This window comes from Rissa tridactyla, chromosome 12 (assembly GCF_028500815.1).
Source record: "Rissa tridactyla isolate bRisTri1 chromosome 12, bRisTri1.patW.cur.20221130, whole genome shotgun sequence".
NCBI classification, from domain to species: Eukaryota; Metazoa; Chordata; class Aves; order Charadriiformes; family Laridae; genus Rissa; species Rissa tridactyla.
Genome location: NC_071477.1, coordinates 10,220,014 through 10,240,703, shown reverse-complemented (window position 1 = coordinate 10,240,703; position 20,690 = coordinate 10,220,014). Strand labels below are relative to the sequence as shown.

The 20,690-nt window shown below is 39.4% G+C and overlaps 1 protein-coding gene across 8 annotated transcripts in view; it reads right to left on the bottom strand.

The window, feature by feature from the left end:
- The window catches only part of SULF2 (sulfatase 2), a 167,594-nt gene extending 152,228 nt beyond the window's left edge, over window positions 1–15,366 (bottom strand). For 4 of the 8 annotated variants that reach the window (XM_054217960.1, XM_054217969.1, XM_054217963.1 and 1 more), the window contains exons 1-2: window positions 15,171–15,366; window positions 2,405–2,493 (exon numbers count right to left, since the gene is read on the bottom strand). The gene's annotated coding sequence lies outside the window, so the exon portion shown is untranslated. The remainder of the gene's footprint in view (window positions 1–2,404; window positions 2,494–15,170) is intronic. The other 4 variants (XM_054217962.1, XM_054217965.1, XM_054217964.1 and 1 more) reach the window with 2 other exon arrangements.
- Window positions 15,367–20,690: the final 5,324 nt, after the last annotated feature.

Genomic DNA, 20,690 nt, shown 5'->3' with positions numbered 1-20,690 from the left:
CCCTCATAGTGAAGAATTTCTTCCTTATTCTACTCTCTTTCAATTTAAAGCCATTAACCCTTGTTCTATCACTATCTGCCCTTATAAAAAGTCCTTTTCCAGCTTTCTTGTAGGCCCCCTTTAGGTATTGGAAGGCTGCTACAAGGTGTCCCAGGAGCCTTCTCCTCTCCAGGCTGTCTCCATAGGAGAGGTGCTCCAGCCCAAACTAAATACCCAAACTAGCTCCAAGTAATTTAGCCACATTAGCACCAAGGACTGCCAAACATGGCAAATGCAGAGCTCTGCTCAGGCCATTACCATAAGTACAGTGCTTCCAGTACTCAAGGAATCTCATTTGGAGCTAGCTTAGTTGTACTGTGTTATGCAGAGCAGATGTGCCTCTGGAGATCCACAGGCTAGATGGGTAAGAGTATCCAAAGCTAGATTCCCAGGAGCATCCAAGCAACAGTCAGGGTGGAGAGAAGCACACGAAAAATAGCAGGGGGACACATCACAATTGAAAATGGTGCTGATATCCTCCTTCCCATTAACTGGACTTTTTAGCAAACAGCATCACCAAAACACACAGTATTTTTGTCCCCCATGATACTCCAATGCATCTGTGGCAAATAAGGAAACAGGATTTGAGGCAGTAGATCCAACATGGGAATGTTCCATTACATCTATGCTAGAGATTTTTCTATGCAAGGGAATTCCTCGTTTCTTGCCTTAAAGCAAAATAGGAAAGGCAGGGGACTACAAATAGCCAAGCATATGGCCTGGAGGTAATTATTTTAGAAGTATTTGAATAATAGAAAACCCAAGAATCAGGCCTGTCACTCTTAATTCAGTAACATTCTGCTGCTGGCTCTGAACCCACCCTAACAAATCCAAGTAAAAGTATCAGTGACAGGAAGAAGAGGAAAAAGCCTTGCTGTTCAGCATGAGGCTTAAAACAGTCAGTGCTCAGAAATGACTCCCTTACAGCACAGTAGAAGTAAAGACTTTAGGCAAGGAAAGACCACCCTAGAACTCTAGAGGTTTAGAGTCCCAATTCCTAATGGAATTAGAAACATAGAATCACAGAACTATTAGGGTTGGAAGGGACTTCCAAAGATCATTTAGTTCCAACCCCCCTGCCGTGGGCGGGGACACCTCCCACTAGATCAGGTTGCTGAGAGCCCTATCCAGCCTGGCCTTAAAAACTTCCAGGGACAGGGCTTCCACCACATCTCTGGGCAACCTGTTCCAGTGTCTCACCACCCTCATGATGAAGAACTTCTTCCTAATATCCAGTCTGAATCATCCCATCTCTATGTATCAATTCATGTTGATACTTGATGGACAGAGGTCATCTTGCCTACAAATCAGATAGCTGACTGTCCAAGTTAAAATATTATCCTCTGCTCATAGATGAAATTAAGAAAACTACCATTATGCTGAATTCTTACAAAGAAATAAACTTCACCAAACACAATCTAGAAACCTTTACTTTCTTTGCCTTTGGTACAGTTGGCTTTGCCTGTGGCAAGAGGTTTTTGGAAGGAGAACAATGCTAAACTACCTGATATTTGACTGAAAACAGAATCAGAGAGCTCCTTGCAAAGAGGGTACTCATGCTTATCCTTCAGGTGCTTGTGTATTTAAGCTCCATTTCATCCTATATAAGTTAGTGTCTTCTACGTTGTAAGATTCGTACCCAGCTGAACTGGAATCTTTCTGTCAAGAGTTCTGCATCCATAGAAGTAGCAGGCTGAAACTCACCAGAGCCTTTAAACGTATATTAAGTTTTCCTGTTAATTAAGGGGTTTCAGGTTTTCTACATTGAAGAATTTATTTTATTAGCACTAAGAAGAAGATATTTTAGTCTCTAGAAGACTAGAACACACTGGAAGATAGCTGATTTTAAGACAATCTCCACAGCTGCACTTTTCCTGAGATGCACGATGTACATGTATTTCCTCATTAAGAATGCACATATTTTTAAATCAGTGCAATGGGTATCAGAATCTCTGAAGTTACCCGGAACTCAGTCCGCCTATACTTCCCCAGAACCATAGCAGACAGAAATGCAGGTTTTAATGCCTTGAGAACAGCCAGAAAGTTTTCCTACAGGTAAACTTGTGAGGCAAAAATGCTTTCAGCGGTAGAGCATTGAATTTATAGCACTGGATTACTTATCTTAACATATAATCATAATTATTCAATGAATGCAAGAGCTTCTGATATCATCTCTTCAAAATTATTTTAAATAAGCCATCAAGTGATAGAAATGCAACAGCTGATTGGGGTTTTTTTTTTGCATTGTGATTATAATGGCTTTTAATGAAGTCAGCCTGCATCCTATCATTATTTCGCAGATACATCTGCAATAACTCACATGTTATAAATACAATGCATTTTGTTATGAAGTGTGAAAACATACCAAAGAAAGGGGGATTAAACACGTTTACTTCAGTGTCCTCGGCACCATGCCATTCTCAGTCTGGGAACATCTGCCAGGTAAGCAGCAACCTAATATAAAAAGACAAAGAATATTCAGAAGAGATCATCATTTTCATGGTCCTTTCCCAAGTCATATGAAACTTCTAAAGTCTGAGTACAGAGTTCCCAGTTTTCTTTTGCATACCATCTAAGAGCACCCTCTCAGAACTCTTCTGGAAGCCCTCTCTTCCCCATTCTGCAAAGTCCTTACTTTTGTACAGCAAATTTACTAATTCAGTGTTTTCAAAAGAGTCCAATTCTAAAAGTTAAACAACTGGCTGCTGCAATAACTTCTAAGCAAAACTGCAGATTTTAACAATTTTAACACAATTTTAACACAAAAGAAATAAGAAACTCAGCAGAGTGACTAGCAACGGTATTTGTAGTCGTCTGCAGTTTGTCACATAATCACAGAATGGTTGAGTTTGGGAGGGTCCTCCGGAGGTCATCTGGTCGAATCCCCCTGCTCAAGCAGGACTATCCCACGCCAGTTTCCCAGGACCCTGTCCAGGTAGCTTTTGAATATCTCCAGGGATGTAAACCCTACAACCTCTCTGGGCAGCTTGGTCCAGTGCTCAGTCACCCTCACAGTAAAGAGCTGTGATCAGCAAAGATCTGCTCAGACAGATCCTCCTGTGTTTCAGTCTGTGCCCATTGCCTCATCTGTCACTGAACACCACTTGAGAAGAGCTTGGCTCTGTCTTCTTTATATGTTCCCTTCATGCATTTATCTAAATTGAAGGCATCCCCCCAGAGCCTTGTCTTCTGTAAGCTGAACAGTCCCATCTCTCTTAGTCTTAAACATCTTACTGGCTACTCAGAGGACTCTCTTCAGTTGGTCCATCTCTCTCTTGTACCAGTGAGCACATAAATGTATGCAGTACTCCAGGTGTAGCCTTACCAGTGCTGAGAAGAGGGGAAGGATCAGATCCTTTGACCCACTGGCAACACTCCTCCTAATCCAGCCCAAGACAACATTAGCTGCCTTCACCATAAGGACACGTTACTGGCTCAACTACTGTTCACTCCTTTTTGCTTAGACAAACACAATAATCCACAGCTTCTAGATTTCCTAACTGTAGTCTGCTTTTCAAAGAATGTAGACAAAGACTGACACTAACATCCAAGGACAATCAAAACATTTACAGTTTCCTTTAGTCAAGAATTGAAAGCACCCTAACCCTAAGAACCAGATCATCCAAGCCAGGGTATGGCTGCCTGAGGTTCCATTTCTGGAAAGTCTCATGCACATTTGTGCCTACCCTGAATACAGCAGCATTCAGTATCCTCAATGTAGAGCCAGTCACAAAAGGAACAGAAACTCTACCCACATTTTAAAATTTTTAGTTTAGTTTCTCTAGCTTAAGAATCAACGTGTTAAATGTGGCTTAGGAACGTTAATGGGTTGCAGTGAAGGCTGATCAACTATGTTTCAATGTTTGAATGGATTTTGAACAATGACAAATATTAAATTATATAGTAACATTAAATCCTAAATATTTATCTACCCCTTCTTACTATTTATCTTGTCTAGTGCCAGTTGTTCTAATTTTTCTAGGTTGTAAATTCATGAACAGTTAAGCTCAGCAAGCATAAAGGCTTATTTCCTTATGTTGATGCTACATCACTCCCCATAAACTTAAAAACCCCACCTTATTGCTTCCTATGTTATATCCTGTTTTTAAACTGTTTTGTATGTTTTACTGACTGTGTATATTTCACCTACTTACTGTAAAGGACAAAAATCTCTGTCAAGAAGTATTTGGTTGTTGGGGTTTTTTTTGTTTTAGTTTTTTTGGGCAGGGGTGGAGTTGGTGGGGTTTTCTGTTGTTGGGGGTTTTCTTGTTGTTATTTTTTAAATGAACTTTACAGGTAAAATGCCCATAAATTCTGGAACTCCCCAACAATATTGTATTTATATGAAAATATTCTGGCATGGCTAGCGAATTGCTTAATGCTTTCAGGGTACTTATTTATTAAGCATACCTCAAAAGACTTGAATAAATAAATACATACCATAACTTAAGAAGGATCACAGACACAGAGCAGAAATTGTCATATTGTATCCTTTCATATAATCTACTTTCAATGTAAAGTTAGGACCAAGGTGGACGGGGTGAGGGTGTAAGAGAAAACAAAAGTGAAAGCCAAAGAGGACATGGCATACAGATGAAACAACCAACTAACTCTAGCATGACAGTGGCAAAATGACAGAAAATGCCAGCCAGCCACCGCAGTAGATTTTTGTTCTAACAAATCAGAGATCCCTTTTGCCTTTCCACAACTCACTCAGTAGCCCTGTCACAGGAAGATTGCTTAACACCCCACATGCAGACAAAACTCCCACTGGGTTTTATGACTGGGTCCTACGAGACAGACCTTAGGTTTCTAAGCATCAGTAGCGCCCAGTAAGCATCTTGAACACTCCAGATGCTGTCTCATCATTGCAGATGCAATGAATACACATGTGGAAGACTAATGGAAGTAAAGATATCAACAGGATAACATTGGTGCCTCAGCCTTTGCCCTGAGATCAAAGAGAACAGCAAAATTCAGCGCACAGATGATGAAAGAAACACACGTAATTCTAGCATGATGAAAAGTTACCGAGCATTAAAACTACTGGCTGGCAAGCTGATTTAATGTTGGTTCAGAGAAGAATAAAAAGATATTCTCAGCCTGCAACGCAATTGATAGTAGAAAATTTTCCACTTACAGTTTTATATACATACACAGAAAAGGTCAAGTAGAAGTAAGTTTATTTTTTATCCAAGACAGGAAAACTGTCTTTCAACTATTCTCTTTCTAGGTTGTAGCAGATTTCCTCTATACACACACACACACAGAGGTTTTTCTTTAATATTGTTCCAGGGAAAGAGGAATAAAACTTAAAATCCTGCATGAAGATAAATATTTATATATGCTGAGAAGTAGGAATGGTACTAGCACCTCTTTTGTAAAACGTCTCTGCAATTAAGATTTAAGACACCACAATGCTCCTGCTCACCAAATTACCCACAAATATTACTTTCAAGTTTTTACTACTCCTATCGCTATGCTGATTTTGGCCTCAGTTAGTTTTAAACTGACTTTTCCTGATGTTATTAGCAGCCTGAAAATAAGCAAGCACTATAAAACTAACAAATTGAATCTAATCTCAGGTGGTTGTGCCACACTTGTGTCTGCCACCATAGTTGCATTGTTTCCATTCCACATCAGGAACATGCAATCAGAGATACAATCAAATAGAATCCACAGTATAAACATACTCATCCTGGTAGTGAGAAATCAGGGCTAACTGAATTTGGTAAAAACAACAAACCTAAACTAAGCCTTTCATAACTGAAGGAACTTCATTAACACACAGAGTATAATTAATTAAAATATATCACAAGACTCAAAAGAATAGTTATTCAGAGACTTCTGTACAGAAATTTGATTAAGCAGGTAACTGATAAACATCTTGGAATGGATTTCTTTTCAAACTTAACATTCACTACTACAACTCTGCTAAACACTAATGGAAGGATACGGGCTTCTAACAAGTAACCACACTTTCTAAATAACAACGTGGGAAGCATTATATGTTTACACCTTAGCAATCCAATCAAGTACAACCTGATCACAGAGGGCTGATTCAAAAAAGAAGGGATCACTGGAGTTCAGCCAGCCTACGCCTTTGCTCCATGGGAGAAAGGAGATTATATATAGAGCTCTTCTCTGATGTCTGTCCAACCTGTTCTCACAAGGTTTCATAACTTTACTGGGTACTCTACTCCTGTTCTTTGAAATGCACTGCAGTAGAAGAACAAGTTCACCCCACAAATACATAGCGCATGTTCATACTGCAAGCTATGAAATCGTACAAGCTAATTATAAGGACCCTCTGCTCAAGATCACTAGAAACAAGTAACACAGTACACTACCTTGTAATAGGACAGAAGAGAAATCACAGGCTTTCTCAAACTCTTAGGCCTTGAAGAAAGAAGGAATTCTGTTTGGTTTATCATCTAATTCCAGGAACATGGATACTACACATTTCCATCATGTAACAGCATCACCCTTTTGTCCACAGTCTGTGCCAACTGACATAGAAACAGTATTCTCTTGGTCTCAAATCTGGTGGTCACTTTATGCAAAGGCACGGTGTGATCTACCTTTAAAACAAATATCCAAATCCTCTGCCTGCCCTCCAGTGCTCAAGATTTCACCTCCATTAGAGAGTGGTGGAGAGTCCAACAGAAGCAGAGTTACATATCAAAAGGAAAAACAACTAGTCCCAGCACACAACGAGTAAAAACCACGATGCAAGAAGTTATAAAATAAAAAGCCATCACAAAACACCATCTGCCAACTGGGATAGAATTTCCTTTCAACCTCTCTCAACAAGTTAAAATCCGAATTTATCTCAAAATGTCCCACGCTTTCCCAAAAGCTCACTCTGCTGCAATTTTGCTCCTTGTCTTATCCACAGTATATGCAAAGCTGACCTGTTTTTGGCAATCTTAGAGTCTCTAGATTAAGGAAACCAACTAATTCAGTCTTCCCTTATTGGGGTAATAATTATTTTAGATCATTTTACTCCTTTCCTCTAGACTCCTCCTAGGGAGTTCCTATGTTATGTTTTCAGGACAGATACTTAGGAGGAAAAAATGCTGATATTTGACAGCTACCAACAATATGGGATGAAAACCAGATCTTCAATGCCTAGAAATATAGCCAAAGACTTAAATGACAGAAGTGTTTCATTTCAGGTTGAGCTTTTAAGCATTACTGGTGCCAAGGTGCTCTGTTTGTCTCCTGGTACCAAAATACTATTGGGCACATACGACTCTTCCCTGCACAAAACTTGCCAAATTTCAGGCTCTACTCCCTTTCCCTCTTTGCCCTTTCCACAGTTCAGCAAGCATTTGTTTAAAAAAGCAAAGCCTTCACTTATTTGAAGATTCTGCTGTGCTGGAGAACATTTCTTGCTTGAAACATTTGTTTCTGAATCAGACTTACAAAGTCTGTTACACAGTGGTACACCCCAGATGCACCCAAATAACCATGAACCTATCAGATTGTGCTTGGCTATTAGTTATCTTAGCATACATCAAATTACATGCCTTAATATCTTAGGAATCATATTCTAGAAAAATCAGCAAGAATCCATATTCAAAAACAGAAGTATCAGACATTCTAATCAATGGAATTGACCAGTCCAATTTTGAAAAAAACCTGAATTCTGGTTGTGTCTTGTGTTTTGGTTTTGTTTTTTAATAGATCTTTAACAATCTTACAGGGTTGCTATTTCCAAATCTATCTTTGAGAGGAAGGGAAGAAAGATACTGTTGCTAGCTAATCAAAAGTTAAATCTTTCAGGCATTTTTAAGTTTTTGAAATTTAATAGAACTGTTATTTTAATTGCTTGTAACATCTCCATTCTGGCAAATATTGGCGAAAAACTTTGAAGCCTCTGAAAATTATTTTTTTCATTTTGAAAATGACAATAAACTATCAAGCCTGTCTGGTTCTTTTTAAACTTCAGTGATATTACAGGACAAAAAGCAGGATGAACTCACAGTTTAGTTTTATTGTTTGATAGCACAGCAACTTCAGCTATAACTTTAACGAGATACATGGCAGTGGCTGAAGTACTGTACTCAGTCACACTTCGGAATATTGGTGCGGAAGCTAGAAAATTTACTCATGAATTGCACTAGGTAATAAGCTACTGCAAATGCATCATATTGTTGAAGCTTTTATGTTCTGAAGCTAGTGATGTTAGTACTCTAACCTGACACTACAAATCCTTATACAGATAGAGGCGGAAAGGGTAAGAAAGTCACAAGGATCATCTGAAACTAGATTAATCCCTTCCGTAAAGCGACGGTAAATGCAATCATCAGTTAACATGTTTGTACTACACATAGTCATCTGATGGAAAAGGACCAACTGTGTGCGCGCCTACTTTAATCCCTTGCATAACAGCCAATTAAAAAAAGTGACCTAAAGTTGTTAATAAGAAAAACATTCAAAATTATCCAGAAGATTATAGGAGGAGTTCATTAAGGCTACAGTACTTTTCTACAGCGCACTGCTGGAGTACTTGCTTAACAAAACCAGGACAAATCCCAATTCAACAGCAGTGCTTGAAAGAAAGGAAGAGACATCAAGATATGAGTTAAGTATGTAAAATAGCCTCCAGCATTCTTTATGGATGTGAAAAGAATATAATGAATCCTTCATTGCTTAGAGGGGAACATTTTTGTCTTGCCAGAGGACAGATTTCCAAAGAATGATATTTACATTTTCCTACAACCTGTAATTTTCTCATTTATCATTTGTCAGGGTCCAAAGACCTTTTGCTGCACATAGGATGTTTGCATATGTTTAATGATCCTTTTGCCAAACAAATGTCACAGTCTGAATGAGGAAATTAGTTAATATCGCTGATGTTGCTAATTTAACACCATTAATGTCACACTGTGAACAGCTACAGAAACTACAGGGTCTTGTATCATAGCTAAACTCTACTGGTTGCAAGTCTGTTCTCCAGCAGACAGCACTGAGAGTATAACCCATGCAAATATCACATGCAAGGAAATTCAATAAAATGTTTAAAGATTGCTTTGATTCTGTACTTAGACTACCAGACAAGTGTGACTAAAGACAGATCATTTGATAGAGATTTAGAGGCACTAATTGGAACTCACTTATCTACACTCTTACAGCTGCCTCCACTTTTATCAGCATGCTAGGATTTGGAGCAGTCAGAAAAGAATCCAAGTGGATCACAGAAACCATTGCATCATGGTATTTCTAGATGTACAGCAAGATCCAAAGATTTGACCAAAAAATTAGATGGCAGAAGACACATTGCAGCATCTTCTTCAGTTGCAACTATGCCTTTTCACCCTTTTCTATGCACAACTAAGTTACATTTTGTGAAGTAATTTGTCTCCGCGCATATTATCTATGAAAAAAAGCTTTCTAAGAGCAGAACCATATAATTTTTCTCTAAGTCACTGAAGTCTTCCACACACTTCCTCTGACAAAGAAAAGATGACACAAAGGAACCAGATTCTTTAGAAAGTCCTTCAAATGCTGCTGGTACTGGAACATAGTGTAAAATAAAACTTGATGGAGACTAAAAGGTAAATTATTTTAAACAGAATTAATAACACACAAACCCAATTGTGCAAGGAATGTGCCCAAAAATTAGAGTGGGGGAAGGGAAGTGCAAAGCAATTCATTTGCAACAACAGGAGCTGGTAACTTCAGGATCATCAGGCATTTACCAATAACAGATATTTCCCTTAATCTGACTAGTAACAGACACATACCGCACATTTTTAATTTAAAAAACAAGTTGATATTTCTAAACATTAGTCAGCAACATAGCTGGGTTTTTTGGTCGTTCCCTACCCAAAGGTACATGCTATATTTTGGTTGCAAGATCACAGGGATAGTGAAAACTGGTGATAAATTTTACTCACTGTGTGGTACAGTTAGGGGAATAAAAGGAAACAAAACCCAAAGACACAAAAAAAAAAACCCACAAAGAAATGTTCTAGAACGAAGACATTACTAAGCAGTGATAACCACTCAGAACTTGCCTCATCAAACTTGTTTGAACTCTTATCTGACCAAGCTGACTGAGTATCTCAAACAGTGCAGAGAATCTGCTTAGATTTCGCTCTGTTTTGCTTACCTAAGTAGACCCGTTATAGCTTTAAATTTTGTACATACAAACCGCAGTGAAATCTCTTAATTCAAACACATCAATATCACAAGCAAGTAACTTGGACAGCTTCTTCAGAACACCTTAAACTGAGGTCCGAGCCAAAGAAAGCAAACAGTCCATTAGGTAACCCATCTAGTTTTGTGATAATCTTTTTCTTATCTTTTTTGTGCTAATCTTTCTTATGCACCTTTCTCTGAGAAAGGCCTGTACCTTTCCCAAAGAAATGAATCTTTAGAAACACTCATATTCCCAACAACTGATGGCCAAGGCACATATCACGTGCCTGGCACAGTAAGATTTGGAAGTCTACAGTATGAAAAGAATGTCAAATCCCAGCATAATGAAAGAAAAATGTTCCTGACACAGCACAATCTAGAAACTGTCTGCACCTTAAGAAGCTCTCAATTTGTTGTGTACACACATAAAATCTCAACTTTCTCAAATACTTTAGATATCTCCTTAGGTCTCTAAGGTAATTTAGAAAAAATTTAGGCAAAAACAAGTTAGAGCAAGAAGAAAGCTGTAAATTTTCAAAGTATGACCATTTCTAAGTTTTACTTTTGTATATCAACCAATACACATTTTTTTCCCAAACCAGTAATAGTATTTCCTGGATCAAGTTCCGTAATGTAAACTAGATGTTACCAGACTCATCAGAAGTGATTTTAGGATTAAAGAGATTTATTCCCCAGATTACCTAAAAACAGAAGAAAGAGGGTACTATACACAACCATGTATTGAAATGCCTATTTAAACACTACTAGGAGAAAAATAAAGATGATGATTCATACTCCTTACAGCAGCCCTCTACAAAGTCACTGGTGGCTGCAGTTACATGACTTATTAGAAGAGCACAAAGATTTTTCTTGCAATTACTGAACAAGACAGATATGGACATTTAATACTACCTTCTTCGCTACTCAAACTTAAATTCAAATGACAGGATCTTGTTGTTATATTTTAAAAAAAGGGAAGATCCATACATTTCATTATTACTTTTGGCATAAGATAATTTCACACCCCAGTTGAAAATTAACACTATTGTAACAATGTAACACAAACTTGTTATAACTTTAACTAAGACAAAACGGGAGCAGTGGAAAAGGAAGAAAGGAAACTGAACAATAAATCTTTGTGAAGATCAGCTGATGTTAAATCCATCATTTTTTAAGAGTCCTACCAAGCATCTGCTGTAGGAGAAGGATCAGAACTTTAGTTCCTAGGTGTGCGCTGAGCTTTATGGTTTCAGTACTTCATCCTTCCTTAGGATCTGCAACTACCACAACTGCATACTCTTATTCCTTTCACAGTCACAAAAAGAAAATGTGTTGGGTTAGGATTCTTATATTAAAGCTATAAAAGCAAAACAACAAAAACCCCCACCTTAAAACACACTTCTGTCTTTTTGACCTGTGTTCTTCCCCTCCACTAAATAGCAGTAACTCTGGGGTAACGTGCAGGGATAATACTGCAAAGAAGGATGGATAGAGAGCTTCTTATTGTTACCACTTCAACCACAAAGAAGACAGAATCCGGAAGAAAAACATTAAATCTATAAGTAGATCTAAGAAAATCTACACAACAGGCCAATTGATCAGGATTTGCAATCCCAAAAACCTACAAGAAGTTTTGCTTATTCAGTTTCCAGATTGTAAGTAACATCAGCTTCTGACACATTAAGATCCACAATCTTCCTTTCCCAAATATTACTAGAAAACACAAGTTCTTAAATACACTGAATCCATCTATTAATCCGGGTAGTCATCATCAATGAGTCAGTCACAGAGATGGTCAGAACTGTCAGATCACAGTAGAACCACTGTTTACACTACTTCCTACTTCGGTGATCAATAATCTCAGCCTTTCACAATGATTGCTGCCTGTCCAAGATCTTCAAATAAGGAGGGCAATTCAACTGCTTTCTTTTTCGGAACTTGAAATAAGGTGCTGCCTGTTTCTAAATGGCATATGTCTTTCTGGAGCAATGAGACTTCATCCAGTATTTATGTTATTTCTTGCGAGGTATTGATATTTACATTTGTTTCCACATCACCACAAAGTTATTACCTTCATTTTAGAATACTATATGCAGATTAGAGACAACTCTGCAGCCTAATAGATATGTTTTATTTTGACACTCTCTTCCAACAATCCATTAAACATGGCTAATTAGTACTAGTGATCACACATCAAAACTTTTATTTTACCACAAACTTACCACTTAAACTCACTGAACTGTGAGCAACTATCCTGATTTTACTGTGCAAGGTGAACTAATGCTAGAAAATATAGACAGAAATACAAAATAACAAACTAAAATCTAGAATAAGCTCATTGTAAGTGAGCACTACATAAAAAGCTCCTACATTGTTCAAAGGGGAGAAAAAAATATCACTGCTATAAGACCAGGTTACCGATGTTGATATGCCACTGTATATATTCCCTTATCATCAAATCATCTTTTAGCTACTTCAGTTCACTGTGCATAAGTTTAGATAGCAAAAACATTTGGTGTAGGAACTGTATCTGTGTTATAAAGGTTTCAAGCATAAAATAAAGCGTTGTAAAACTAAATAAAGTCATACCCGCTTTATCAATCTCATTCAGCTTTAGACAGTTTCCTAGATTCTGTTGTTGGATCTTTCACACTAGTTAATTTTCTTCAGTGTCACTCTATTCTGATCACCAAAACATATTTCCTACCACAGCCAAAGTGCAGAAAGACATTATTTTGAACACTTAAATTGGAAATTTTGTTCACCAGGATCTGGAAATAAGAACACAGATACACATTGCTGTTTTTTTTTTTTTTTTTTTTTTTTTTTTTTTTTTTACACATGAGTACATACATATATATACACACACACAGAGGTGAGTCTAGGTTAAACTGTCAAACTATTGCATTCACTTAAAAAAAAAAAAAGCCTTACCCAAGTTTATACACAACTGTGCTAATACAGAAGACAGAAGTTCACATTTCATTGTGATACAGACCACTGTAGACACTAACATGCAAAGATCACATAAATCTGTGCATGAAGGATCCCAAGGCAGCTGCACAATACATTTCGCATATTACGAGAACACTAGAACTCAAGTACAAGTCCTTATAAGAGGGAAGATAAAAATTTCTGTTTAGTGAAACATTCTTACTGCCTAAGAAACAACACTTCTTTGGACACTGCTTCTTGCTGAAGACCTCAGACCTCTACACTTGCAGCATCTGTATTTGTAGAAAGGCACAGTTATATCTAGCATTGAGACAAGTCCGAAGTCACATTTTTATGGAATTCAGAAATATTGCACATCCTTTCTCCTCCTACAGAGGTCAACCACTAATTAGTTGAAATCCTCCCTTGTCAAACTTGCATTATCATTGCAGAATTTCTCCCATATGCCATTTGGGTCCTCATTCAAACCACAAAACATCTATAATAGAAAAACCCCACCATGCCAGGAACATTGCCTTGAATTCCATGATTTGTGCTGAAGAGACTCCAGAGTTCACCTGAACTCCCTAATACAGATTAAAAATGAAGCTGTAACATTAACACAAATATTTTTAGTATTTTCCTAAACCTCTCTCATATCCCATTTCCCCACCCCCCAAACCCAAGCACAATGGTTAAAATAAAATTGAGAAAGACAGCAGGGGGGTTAGCTTAGTTTCTGAACAGCACACTTAAACTTTCAAGTTTCACTGCTGCAGGACATCATGAGATGCAAGGATCAATCAAATTCCATGAAGAGGATTGATTCAGAGGACTTTCATAATATGTTTAATCAAAACAACATCTTTATATGTGTCACTTTTACTTCCACATAATGAGGAACTCAAGAGAAACACTGAACATTAGCGGGGACAAACTACGGAAGAATATCTTTATGTAAACTCATTGAAGTTATGTTTGGAGAAAGGGAAGGAGAGAGAATTGCTATGCATATAGCTAGTACTAAAACAATTACTCCTGTTGCATCCTTTGGAGAACTCTTAATTATACTCCAGTGCCTAAATTCTTAAAGCATGGCCCACCATGCTTTACATCTCTCACATGCATTGAGCTTAACAGCTATAGCACTGCAGATTAATTTTGGAATGCAGCTTACACCTAACCAGTTAAGGGGCTTTTCACAGCTACTATCTGATGGCATAAGAAGACATTCACCGTTAACAGCAGACTTTACTTATTGCCATGGTAAAAGTGAAGAAAAAACATCATATTTTCATGAACAATTTCTGGTTTTAATCTGTTGAACTTAACGTTAGCCACAGAAAAGCAAGGGCATATATGCATTCATTCACATGTTTGCAGGCTGGAGAAGGCAAAAGAGATGACACCGACACTGCACCTCTGCCCGGTTTCAGATCCGTACATAAAGCTTTAAAGGAGAACAAAAAAAAAAAACAATAAATAAGCTAATTAGAGACCTACCTACAACTCTACCATGTCTATGCCTGGAGCCTTGCAGCGCTCAACAGCCCGGCACAGGACTAGGAACCAGAAGTTTTTAGCACAGCGCATGTTATTTTCCAGCTCAGCTACTGCCTCACTGCCTGACCTTGGGCAAGTCGCTTCCCCTGCATCTCGGCTCCCCACCTGACGGTCTCCCCCTCCACAGAGCAGCGAGGACGAAAACCGGTAATTACCCACCACAAGCGACGCTGCACTGGCGAGGCTGGAACAGAAGGCGGGGCGCGGGGGGAAACGGGAGTGAGGGTTTCCTCACTTACAGGTGATAAAAGTCTCCTCGACGTTGATTCAGCCTCCCGCCCGGGGGAGGATCTCCCCACACACCTTCCCTGTTTCCCTACTGTACGGGTTAAACTGGAGGAGAAGCCGGCGGCTCCGGCTCGCCCGCCCCAAGCGCCCACAGCAGCCGGGGTAACCGAGCCGAGCCCTCCGGGCCTCCCGCCCCCACAACCACGGCCCTCCCGGCGGCCCCAGCCCAGCTGCGCACGGAGGCGGCGTTTACTTACAGCACCCGCCAGGCAGAAAACTCACAGGTGGCCCAGAGCTGCCGGCGATGAGGGGCTGAGAGGCGACCTCCTCCCCGGCAAGTCGGTTGCCTCAGTACCCGCGCGTGAAAGCGGCAGACTGGAGCGGGGGTGCCGCGCTCCGCTCCCCGCCGCGGGGCCGCGCAGCTCCGGCCGCTGCGGTCGCCCTCCCTGCGTGGGGCCGGCTCCCTCCCGCCCTTCCTCCCGCCCGGCTCGCGCCGCCGGCCAATGCGGGCCGCGGCGAGCGGCCGGCTTTAACCATCTGTTGCGAAGCGCCTCCTCCAAGAGCTGCCGCCTCCCTTGCCGGGGGGCTCCCGCCCAAGCACCCCGCCGAGGAGGTGGGGAGCCGAGAGAAAGATTTAGTCCGTTTCCCCCACCTCAGGAGCTCTTTGACCTCCGCGCCCTCAGGGGCCGCGGCCGTTGCCCGCCTCCCCTCCCCCACTCCCCTCAGGATCACCGCCCCCTCAGGGCTGGCGCCCCTCACCTCAGCGCTCTCCTCGCCGCGCCTCTGCCCCTTTCCCTGCGCAGCACCCTCCCTGACGGGTGGGTGCCTTCCCGCAGGCCCCGCCACCGGTGAGGGAAGAAAAGCACGGCTGGGGGTGCCCAGAGAGAGCTGCGGCACCGCCTCAGGCAGGCCCCCATTAGGAGTGCCAGGTGGGGCGGGGAGGGGGGGGAGTGTGTCTGAGTGCGGTGGCGGTGTCAATCCGGGAAAAAGAAGTGCGTGTGGGGTCTAATCCTCCTCAGGGTGGTGGGGATGAAGTCCTGACCTGTTAAAACTTCTGTACTTCCCACTTAATAACCGGGGTTCTCCACGTGGAGTGGCAGGAGGCCGGCGCTGGTATTTCACAGAGAAATGTGCCTCATCCTGCCTCAATGGGCATAAACCAGGGGTAAAATCTGTCTGTGTTTAGACTTCTTAGATATCTCCTGTGGAGAAGCTGTTCCAAAAGAGTCAAATGTGTCTTTCACTAATGGTTTTGAGTTAGGTTTTCATGTTCCTAATTTGAAGGGTTTTCTACATACATAAGGACAGCCTATGGGCAGAGTCCCTTATTTTGGGTCCCTGTCTCCACAGCAGATGATAGTAGTTCAGATATTTGCAGTGCATACAGAAACTTTTCTGAAAACAGAGCCATAGTTCCTGTTTTACTTCTCTTTTTATATTAATAATTTCCTTGTTACAGACCTCCCTGATCATGCTTTTTAATCAGGTCCCTACATAATTAGTTGATTCTCCACAGAAAATCCAGGGAATGAGAAGCTAACTTTATTCCAACAGGTTCCAGGGTAATATTTTTGCGAAGACATGTCAAGAAAATAATGCAAATTCTTTTCAACTTCCAACAACTTAAAGTTAACAAAACAGTCTTGTCATGCGTTCTGTGGAAAGAAGAAAATGTACGTTTGTTGCATGTGTTAACACAAGTTCTAAATGAATTTATGTCATTTTTTGAAACTGTCAGCTTCTTATTTCTCACCAGGGCACTATCATTAAATTATAGGTTTAAAAGCAGGAGATGGAACAGATAAGATTTGCAATATTTGCAGGATTTGAGATATATTATTATACAAATTTTAAGGTTATCTTTTCTCATTGTTATGTATGTTATCTGTAGCTGGATATTCCTGTAAATAAATTGATCATAGATCCTTTTATTATTAAAAAAAAATATTTCTGAAAATAAAGTCAACCACCTATATTCCATACCAATGCTGTTATAAAATGGCTTCTAAGTGGTACAATGTGTTGCTTCAAATAGACATTTTCAAAGGCACTAGGAAGGCTTTATCTTTGCATTAAAGGATCACAACACATCTTAGATTTGTCTTATATTACAAAAAACATGTCAAAAATACACAAAATTGAATGATTTGGACTTTTCTTGTGAGACTTAAGGTGGATGAAATTTTGCTCTCATATATGTATATGGAATGCCTATAAATCTGAAGGGAGAATTTGTCATTGCAAGATATTTTTAAAGAATGATTCCTATATAGTTATAATTGCTAGAATGACAAATTAGCTAGTGAATCTTCCATTAATCTTACAAAGCTATTCTCAAGCCTAAATTATTCCCATATACATTCTAATCAAGGCTCATCATAATAATTTTGTGCGATATTGTCTCTAACATCGCTACAAGGTTTTCTCTTACTACTCTAAGAATGTTATTATTGAATTTATTAATGCATAGAAATTCCATCTAACATGTTAAACCAATTTTCCTAGGTACCAAATATATGCATAAAAAGATGCTCTTCACTTGAGTACTTTGCATGCCATCATCATGTATAGAAGTCAAACAAAAGATGGTTGGAAACAGAACAATCCACAGGCAACCAAATGGCCTCAGAAACAGTGAAAATATAATAACTTGTTCAGTGGTACAAGAAATTCTGGCAGAATCCAAAAGCATATGCAGGTAAGTGGTGTCTCAGTCCACTGTTGTAATAAACGCTGCTGTTAAATATAAAAAACCCTATGCCTTAAGTCTCAAAAGAATGTTTCTCTAGAAGTCTTACTTCACAAGCAAAATGACTATTGCAAAGGGAGTTGCTTACCTTTTTAAAAAATAGGTATTCTTTTCCTTCACTCATTACAGTTTTAATTACTTATTTGTATAGATTAAAAAGATGACAAATTCTGCATGCATACATCATCAGTATCGTGTATGTCATGGATGTGATTAGGGCAAGATTCAAACAAACCGGCAACATGCCATCAATTCAGGGATTTTCTTGTATATTTTTACTTGCTACTGTATTGGTATGTGACCTTGGGCAATTTGTTGAGCTTGCCTGTGAATCATTTGTTCATCTGTGAGATCTGGGATAGTCATACTTGGAAAAGTGGCGCTTTTTTAGTAATGATATTTTGTGAATTTATTTATCTATAACAAATGAACTAGTAAATAACATCTTTGAATATAGGCATCCAATCATTATCCATCGTAACAGTTTTTCTTCTGCTTCATTCTAAGTGGCATATACTTGGCAGTTTATAGTGCTTAAAATGAGATTTAAAATCTAGGCTGTATTTTTTGTCAAATATCATAGCAAACATCTTAAAATCATCAAAGATCCTGTGTGAAAGTCTTTTAAAGAATAAGCCTGTTTTTCTAATTGGTCAAGCAGTGCATTAACAGTGTGTGCAGAGGTAAAGCTGCAAGCAATTACTGTTCAGGAGACCAAAGGCAGGGAGAATGAACGATTTTCCACAGAGTCCATGATAAAGAGCACTGTATCCCTGAAAAGCTTTATGTTTTCTTCATGAAAAAAGATTGCAGTGCCTAATTATAGGAGTTCAATGAGACTAGGGTCTGGTACCTCCAAGAACACTATTCAAAAACTATTTTGGTGTGGGTTCCATGTGCAGCAGGTGTTCATCACTGCAATAAGCTCAGAAAACAACATCTCTTGCCATTCCCACACTACGTGTTTGCACTAAGAATTTTGGTTTTAGTGGGTGCTTTCAAGTCACTTCCAACAAGAGATTGTGTAGGCATGTTACATATAGTTACCCTGTAACTTTCTTCCCACGTCTTTTCTTTATGCAAAGTTGAGCAAAATGCGATCTATTGGGCTGATGCTTTCAGTGGAGTTAAAAATATTGATATGCATTAGCTACAATAATAAAATTTTTTAAATCCCTAATGTCTTAGAAGATCCATTAACCTTAATCAATCCAACACATCTGATCGTGCTTGCCAACTGGCCTATTCCAAATAAAGATATATCAGCTTACATTAATAGCATCACTAATTAAATACTAGCATGAACGCAAAAATGAACCCAAAGATCCAAATAGTGCAATCCTGGACCACTGATTTAGTTCCAGATCTTGCAGGACGCTAATCTCTGAAGGGAACCAGCCAAACCCATGAGAGTGGAACTCAGCATGTGAGTGCAAAGACAAAGTTTGAATTTTAAACCCTCTTTTTTTTTTCCATGTGAAATACGTTACGTTCCCAGTGGAAAAAAAAACCTCAGGATTGAATAAACTAATCAGAAACATACCTTAGAGCCTCAGTCATAAAGAAGTTGCTTTGTTACAAAGACAAAGCAGATTTGTGGGAATGCTGCCACTTTTTATAAACTGTCGAAAGCTGGGGGTTGTTTTATTTTGGTTATGTGCCAGTCATGACTCAGGAACTGTTATGAAAATGAATGTGCTATTTCAAATGTTGCGAGACCTAGTCTAGATTTAGATAGTGTAGCATATTTACCTAAACAAGCAAATTAATCTCAGAAGCTGCAGAACTGAAACCAGTTGGAACGTCACTTAGGTGCTGACACAACTGAGAAAATAAAAACATGGATGGACAATGCTAACCACTGAAAATGCCAGCGGATGGTAAGTGAAATGTTATGTTCCTGCCCCCCAGGGCCATGTCTTCTGCTGGCAAACAACTGTATCTGTTAGGGGAAGGGGAAAAAATGAAAAACAGCAATAGCAACAAAAGGTACAAGTACATAAGGAAACAGCTGTCTAAACTTCAGAAGATAGAAAGTTGTCTATTTGACTCCAAGATTAGCCTTTCTGTGTAAAGACAGCTATCAAGACTTTTTGCGTGTTCTTTGATAACTGTGGTAATTGCTAACTACAATCTCGTGTTTCCTATCCCCTTACTCAGAACACATTAAGGGAAATGGATCATAACTCCAGTGCTAAAACGGAAGTGTTCAACAGTAACAATTTGTAGCTTCTAGAGCACTTTTCTGTTTCAAAGGGCTTTGCAAACATTGATTAATTAATTATTCTGTGTTCAGTTCTGGGGAAGCATGCAATCCTTCCACTAAACAGTTGGGCTTTGTTATTGCTTTTAAAGCCTGAACTGTGCTGTGGGGTCGGGTGAGTGAGCACATGCAGAGGGGCAATACTGGAGTGATAGCTGCTAAAGGCATGCCATTTGGGCAGCTACAAGGAACATGTTTAACAGTGGCTGTAAATCTTTTCCTCTCTCGAGGTGCCAGGTGATACACAGAGGTAAAAAAAGCCTCATTATCTCTTTCCACAAGTTAGGTTTCCGCTTTGATGTGTTACACATAAAGGCAGGTAATTGTGCTGACACAAGGATCAGAATCGTCAGGTTCCTTCTGCTACCCACATGTGCTCACACATTACTTCTGTTTTCTGACTTTCCATGTGTGCAAAAGCAAAACTTGTTGTTTTGGCTTCTACATTTAACCTACAATGAATTTAATTTTAGTCACAATCCCTTTGTAATGTGGAGTTTCCCTTTTCAGTCCAATTCATCAAGATGCACCTGTCTGGATGCATTCATTTGCACTGATTACCTTCACTTTAGGTAAGAAAGGGACTGTTTGGCTTGGTACCTTCTACAGCTTCTGTCTAAAGACACTGATCCTGCCTTTGTCAGGTGGTAGCCTGAGTGATCTGAATGATACGTATCCAAAAGTTACCCTTTTAAGAGACGGTTTACAACATCAGCTACTGGCAACTAAACCACATTTCTTGATTTTTGAAATGCATAGTACACT